At 43.3% G+C, this 8008-nt stretch overlaps 1 pseudogene; it reads left to right on the forward strand.

Moving 5' to 3' along the window:
* The first annotated feature begins 4858 nt into the window (after positions 1-4858).
* LOC139001301 (pleckstrin homology domain-containing family F member 2-like) lies at positions 4859-8008 on the forward strand (annotated as a pseudogene).

The following is an 8008-nucleotide window of genomic DNA, read 5'->3' on the forward strand; positions in this document are numbered from 1 at the left end:
ATTGCTGAGGTTTGGGACTTGGGAAAGATACAGGCACACCCTCATTTTATTGCGTTTTACAGATGTCACACCTTCTACAATGAAGGCGGGACCGTCCCACCAGCAAAAAGATTACTACTCCCTTCACCGCAGGGTCTGGGGCTAAACCCACAGTATCTCTGAGGTCTGCCTTATGTAATGCTACAGGATGGGTAGAATTAAAGCTAGAAATTTATCTTCCTTTAACTTTCCTACTCAAGCATTGCTTTTCAAATGAAAACTCTTATCAAATCAATCTTTGGGAAATCAATGAAAAGAGACTGATTTCCTGACTGAAACAGAGAGCAGATTATATAGGCTATCACTCCTCAGAAGCCCTTGCCCACTACAGCCAACGCTGGGGACACTGCGCATTTCCCAAGGGCCACAACACTGTGTTCTCCTCCTTGCTGGTTCTCTGTGGACTTGAAGCTATTTGGAATGGCAGGAAGGGTTCTATTGTTAATTTTAAGATTGAAAAAGCAATGAAACAACCCCCCCTGTAATAAAGGTCCCCTCATAAAATATGCTGTGAGGTGGAAAAGGCTGGTGGCTAGACAGATGTTCCAGAAATCGTTGGCAGCGATGCCCTCTGCTTCATGCTGAGAGCAAGTAATTATTTTTCTCTTTCTTCTTGTGCAGGGCGGGTCCCTTCAGCGCCCACAGGAGCATTTACTAGCTTTTCCCTAACCTTCTCTTCAAATAAATAAAATTCTGTAAAGGGCCATAAAACCCAGCCCAGATGTGATCACAGAAGCTGGGAGCCCCACCACGGCAGCTGTCCGAGCATGTTGTGCGCACCTCAACCTGGGTGTTCCCCCAAGGAATGCAGGTGGCACACAGCACATGCACTCAGGGTGGCCTCCTTCTCACCGAGCCACAGCTAAACTCATTCCGAGGGCTACCCTCTGTACCTGCTTTTAGGAATTCTACCTCCAAAGGTCCGATAAGGTTACTCTAGGAAGCAAAGCAGAATTCCTACAACAGGTTTTACATAGAGTGCCTTGGGGGATTCACCAGAGCTATCCCCCAACTGTAAATTTTGTGTAGATTGCAAATGTCCAGACTGCTTTTCTAGCAGGCTGCATGGCTCACAGCTGAAGAGAGTATATAGTTGAGCTGTGTAAGCCATCCTTCAGACTGGAGCCACGGTTTTAGTTCACTTGCCAGCAAGCCTTGGACTTGGGCTTGGAAGTGACAGGAGCAGCAGAACTCACTGGAGAGATGATCAGCTGCTCCCTCTAATCCAGCGGTTCCCAACCTGTGGGTCGCCAACCTGTGGGTCGCGACACTTTGGGGGTCAAACGACCCTTTCACAGGGGTCGCCTAAGACCATCGGAAAACACATATATAATTACATATTGTTTTTGTGATTAATCACTATGCTTTAATTATGTTCAATTTGTAACAATGAAAATACATCCTGCATATCAGATATTTACATTACGATTCATAACAGTAGCAAAATTACAGTTATGAAGTAGCAACGAAAATAATTTTATGGTTGGGGGTCACCAGAACATGAGGAACTGTATTAAAGGGTCGCGGCATTAGGAAGGTTGAGAACCACTGCGATCGCTCTCTGGGTGCTGTGACCTCCAGCAAGAGGCCTATTCCCCAAGGGTGTCCTGCTGTCTTGAAAGCCTAAGAGCCTTGCCGGTCCTCGCTGTGTGATCAGCTGCCAAGGGAAGCTGCCAGTGCGGTCTTGAGTAGAGATGAGAAGTCACACCGATAGGGCAGCATTTCAAGGCCTCTAATCCTGCCCCGGGGGCATGAGGAGATCAGCAGACCAGCCTGAGGATGGGAGGTGCTTCTCGAAGGGATAAGATTACTGTTAGTGTCTCAGAGCTCCTGCCTTTTTCAGGAAGCACTGACTGGAGTGAGAGGAGAGTCACCAGACTGCAAGGATCACTCCTCTATTTCAGGACAACAACCTGAGCAGCCCCTCACTGTAACTTCTCTGGCGGCCCCTCATCTTTGCTCCTGGTATTTCACTTCCATTTCCAGAAAAAAAAAAATCATTTTTCTGTAACAAGGAACCCCTTTTTATCGTTTGCCAACCTCCTGCCTTCATGCCTATTTATATAAGCTCTGATTCTCAATGTTCTCTCCAAAATACTCGACCTGTGAATCGCATCACTGGGAGAAATCAGAAACCACTTCTTCGTGTCACCACTGAGCTACCTCCATTGCAGGTGCTGGAAATCCCCATCTCCCTGTACTTCATAATACCCTGTCCCTCCACAAGAATAAAGAGAAAAATAACCACTTGCTTCCAACATGAAGCAAAGGGCACCTTCACCAATGGGGTCTGTAGCATCTGTCTAGCCATCAGCCTTCTCCACCTCACAGCATATTTTCTGAGAGCTGTGGAGGGTTGGGAGTTTGATTAAACAGAAAGGTGAAACACACATGGGCCCTGGCCTCCAGGCATTCCCAGAATCAAAGGAGACACAGACATGTAACAATTGCAATATGATTCCATAAGTACGATAATAAAAGCATCCATAAGGTTCAGAAGGAACAGAGGATAATGTGATAAGAAAAAGGAGGTGATGTTGGACTCACTGTTATGGTATGGTCAGGAGCTTGCCAGCCAGAACATGAGAACATTCCATTCCCAAGGTAGGCAATAGCATGAGGACAAGCACAGAGGCTTCCAGGGAGCAACTGTGTAAATTCTGGGTATTGCAGTGACATTTGACATCTGCTACATCTGTTGTATATAGTACACAAAATACAGTGTAAAGTTTATATAGTAGAGAGCAGGCTTAACATTAATTTTAGCATTGCTTTATGTTAAAATTACATAAGAAAAAAAAAAAAGCCTGTTTCCCATCTACTAGTAAGATAGCATTTCAGACCAGCGCTAGAATACAGGCTGAGTCCCATTCTTATGAATGTAAGTTGTGATGTTATTCTATTCATAAAACCACAATGGACTCTTGAGGACAATTTTATAAGATGCAAAACCAAATAGCCTAATAATATCAGAAAAACAACCACCATTTACTGAGAGCCTATAACGTGGCAGAGCTCAAGCTCATCAAATCGTATACACAGTCTCATTTTCCTTAGTATTCACAATAGCTCTTTGACATACAGATTATTTCAGTTCTACACTTAAGGAAACAAACTCAGAAAATATCAAAGATTTTGCCCACAAGTGCTAGAGCTGGGATTCAAATCCCAGGTTGTTTTGATGCCATGGCATCCTTCCCCACATCCACCCCCAAATCCTACCAGGAATCAGTAAATGTTCATTAAGACTAAGACTTATGACAATGTAACTAGTGACACAGTACTAGTAGAAGCAGCACTATACCGAGAATCAAGAAGATAATATTTTAGTCTCCACACATCTTTTTCTCTGTGACTTGGTTAAATTACTTAAGCCTGGAGGAGATTGAACTAGATCATTTCTAAGGCTCTATCCTGCTAGAAAAGACTGAAATGCTCCATTATTACCAGCACTGCTGCACCATGGGTTTTCATTCAAGTATTAGTTATCATCTTGAAAATAAGTTCATCTTCCATAAAGGCCAAATCATTAAATCAATCAATTATATTTACACCTGGCTTACATTATGCCACTTGATAGTAGGCGTTTTCCTGCCCATTACCTCAGTTAATCAACACAACCAAATTGCTCAGTAGGGATTTTCTAGATTACCAGCACTTTTTCATCTCTACCCTAATACGAGGCCAGGTGTTATGGACTCCAAAGTCGATCTCACTTCAACAGCTGGGTTCGCTTCACAAATTAACCAAAACGTCCTTTTTCTTAACAGAGAAAGTAAATACGGCTTGAGTTTGAGCCTCACAAGTGAAATGAGAACAAGCATCGCTCATTTTATTGCACTTCGCTTTATTGTGCTTCACAGATGTTTTGTTTGCTTGCTTTTGCGTTTTTTGGTTGGGTTTTGTGTGTGTGTGTGTGTGTGTGTGTGTGTGTTGTTTTGTACAAATTAAAGGCAAGACCCTCCACCAGCAAAAAGATTATAAATCACTTCATTGCAGTGGTCTGCAACCAAACCCAAGGTATACCTGTATTTTCAAAATTGGTAAATATGTGACATACTATCTATTACATATTGCAGAGCAGGGGAGAGTAAAGATAGACCGGGAAAGAAATTTGATTCAGTAGAATCAAATTTAATCAAATATTAAGCTGTGGAGGATCAGAGAGAAAGAGTGGAGAAATAAATTAGGATCAGGGAGAAGAGAAAGTTGACATGGTACCCCCACACCCACTGTTTCTTACTAAGGAAATATTTTTCAGTGTTTTTGGGGAAAGCATGGCACAGTAGAAGAAATATGGGCTAGAAATCCAAAGGACGTAGAGTTTAATTTCATCACTGTCACTCAATAATTTTGTGCCACTTTCCTCGTTCATTTATGAAAATCTAGAAAATCCCTACTGAGCAATTTGGTTGTGTTGAGTAACTGAGGTAATGGGCAGGAAAACGCCTACTGTCAAGTGGCATAATGTAAGCCCTGTGTTTTCTGCTCCTTGACCTGCAGTTAAATTAGTGCAAAGCAGTGTTAATGCTCCTGGATAACAAAAATAAATCACATTCCTATCTGAGAGATCTGAGAAACACTGTCATGATATGCACACAGCTCTGGGCCAGATTGAAATCCTAGCTCCGCTGCGACCTTGCAGTGTGACATGGTACAGGTCACTCACCTTTGCTCAGCTTCAGTTTCCACATCAGTAAGTGAGGATAATCATCCTGTAGGGCAATACTTGGAGGATTTCATTAGACAGAACTTAGCGGTGTGGCTAGGCTGTGGCGGCCGGAAGTCCTGCCTGTCCGTAGTCACCGCTCCACCCCAGTTGCGGTGGTTGTGGTTGGTGCTCTGAACTCCGCGGCTCCGGAGCCGGCTGCGTCCCTGCCCCGCCGCTGCGGTGAAGCAGATGTTGACATTGACAAACGGAAGTGTCTGGTTCCGTCTGACCTCACTGGGGTTCAGTCCACGAGGATCATCAGGGAACGGGTCCAGCTCCTTCCGAAAAGGCAGCCCCCTGTTGTGGGTAAGACAGTCCCGCAGCCCAGCCTAACTATGGGCGACTCTGCGAGAAGGCACAGAGGAAGGTGGACTCCTGCATGTGGCCTGCGGTGGAGAGAACACTTGGCTTCTGACGGCCAGCGCTGGGCCAGGTGCACCGTACCTGCTTGTGTACCTTGTAAATAGCCGGCCATTTTCAGTGGTTACTCCAGAACCTCTTCTCATAGACCTAGTAGTGCATTTGTAACTGGATTGATTTCTTAATATATGGGAAGGTTTTTGTTTCCTTAGACCAGTAAGTTGTCGTACAGAGTTTTCAGTTTTTCTTTTTGTGCACTGCCCTTGTGGCTATCCTCTCCAGAGAACTCGTTCCTCTGGGAATCATATTTAATGAAGATATTTCCATATTGAAGTGAGGTAGGTGGGGTATTAAAGTGACAGGGAGGGAGGTGATGCATTTTATTCTGGACTATGTTTGAAGTGTTAGATGGCTAAATATTAAAAGCATTCAAATTAAATCCTTAGCAATCAGAACACTTGCTCTACTAGATTTTGCCAACTGCCAATCATGTTGGACTGAGCTAATGTGTACCTCTTTCTGAAACTATTAAGATAAATAATTAACAATAAAACTTTGTCATAAAGGCAAAAAAAACAACACAACTCTTAGCGGTGCCTGGTACACAGTGACGTCTGGATAAAGGTTAGCTCTCATTATTACTCCAGTCAGCATTTTTGGACAAAACCCCTACTAACAGTCAAGGTCAAATTTTCCCTTCCTTCCCATCTCAAGTTCTGCCAGCTGGGCCCTGCTTCCAGCTGCACACAATGACCCTTGGACATTTTGGCCAAAGGAAAGATTTAAGAATGAACTGAAGTTCAGTTTCAGCCTGGGAAGTGGTACTTTATCTGCTCCTCAGCTTCAGTTTCGGTCTTTATAAGATCTAACAGTTGGGGATGCCAACTTCAGCGTGCTTTCTGACATCCACAACTTGCAATCAATGACCATGTAATTACATAGGTTATAGTCGTACCTAGTTAGTATGGCATCCTGATTTATGATTAATGATTGAATATTCACCTTCAAATAAAGATAAATATTTTAGATATAACTTGGGAGTGAAAATTTTCCTATCTCAAACTGCTGTTACAATAAAAGTCTAACGAGGCAGGCAGTCGAGGCTCCCCGATTCCTTTAGCCAGGCAGTCCCTTAGCCCTCTTTCACAGCAAATGTTGTGTCCGAGTAATCCATTCAACCATTCAACCGTCACCCAGGGTCTGCTGGTCAGCCCCTGCATGTGCTTTATATGTTGAATTCTATCGATCAGTTTAAGTGTGAATGTGCTTTTAGAATGCAAATATTTCTTACATGATATTTGCTATAAAGATCCTTCTTCTACTGCAGGGGAGATGCTAAAATTGGTGTACATGCAATTAAAGAGGATGTGCAAATGGAAATTCAGAAGCTATATTTTCATCTTGAGAGCCAGTTACATTCTCCATTTCTAGAACCAAGGTTTACAGACAGTAAGTGAATGCAAAAGACATTAGATAAAAAATAAATAAGGGTGTCCTGGCAGGGTGACTCAGTTGGTTGGAGCATCGACCCATTCACCAAAAGGTTGTGGGTTTGATTCCCAGTCAAGGCACATATCCAGGTTGCGGGTTTGATCCCTGATTGGGGTGTGTGTGGGAGGCAAACAATCAATCTTTCTCACATTGATGTTTCTTTCCCTCTGTCATCCTCTCGAAAGAAAGAAAGAGAGAGAGAGGAAGGAAGGAAGGAAGGAAGGAAGGAAGGAAGGAAGGAAGGAAGGAAGGAAGGAAGAAAGAAAGAAATCTGCCTGGTCAGTGTGGCTCAGTGGTTGAGCATTGACCCAGGAACCAAGAGGTCACTGGTTTGATTCTCTGTCAGGGCACGTGCCTAGGTTTCAGGTTCGATCCCCAGTAGGGGTTGTGCAGGAGGCAGCCGATCAATGTTTCTCTCATCAATATTTCTATCTAGCTCTCTCCCTTTCTCTCTAAAAATCAATTTTAAAAAATTAATAAAGACATATTTTAAAATAAAATAAACAAGGGCAACATATCTTAGTGCTGTTGTTTTTTATAAAACCTCATTCAATAGTGCATGAAGTTTTGGTTTGTCAGAATACTTTAATGAAATTTGATTATCACCAGTGACCCCCCAAAACTTCAAATCCAGAAGTTACTAAAGAGGAAGTGCTTTTAATAGTTGCTCATAATCTTAGTAATTTGATAGTAACTGTCTCATCGATCCGCTGCCTCCTGCACATACTCCCTGGGGATTGAGCCCGCAACCCGGGCATGTGCCCCTGACCAGAATCTAACCCGGGACCCTTAGGTCTGCAGGCCAACAATCTATCCACCAAGCCAAACCAGCTAGGGCAGCAGTTTTTCTTGTTTAATGACATTCTTGTATATGGCAATATTGTCATCCAGTAGAAAAAATATAACATATTATTCCCCTGGAAAATGTCACTATTGATTCCATCAAAGATGAGGAAGACTTGAAGAATGGATGGCGTCTCAAGACACCAACTAAATCATCTGCCGTTTATGCTGCCACTGCCACTGAGAAATCAGAATGGATGAATCACATAAGTAAATGTTCGATTTATTCTCCAAAAGTGGGAAGACACCCAGTAACGAACATGCTGTTTGGGTTCCTGACTTTGAGGCAACTGTTACAGAAAGCAAAACTCACACCTTTAATTGTCGTCACCGTTGCTGCAAATGTGGTTTTGTTGTCTGTGGGTCCTGCTCTGAAAAGGGATTTTTTCTTCCCAGCCAGCCCTCCAAGCCTGTGTGGAGTTGTAACTTCTGCTATGACCTACTTTCTACCGGGGACATGGCCACATGCCAGCCTACTAGATCGGACTCCTACAGTCAGTATTGAAGTCACCTTTAAATGATGTATCTGATGATGATGCTGATGATGCTGATAGCAGTGACTAA

Source organism: Myotis yumanensis, unplaced genomic scaffold (assembly GCF_028538775.1).
Source record: "Myotis yumanensis isolate MYYU_CA2020_CCGP unplaced genomic scaffold, mMyoYum1.0.hap1 SCAF_315, whole genome shotgun sequence".
NCBI lineage: Eukaryota > Metazoa > Chordata > Mammalia > Chiroptera > Vespertilionidae > Myotis > Myotis yumanensis.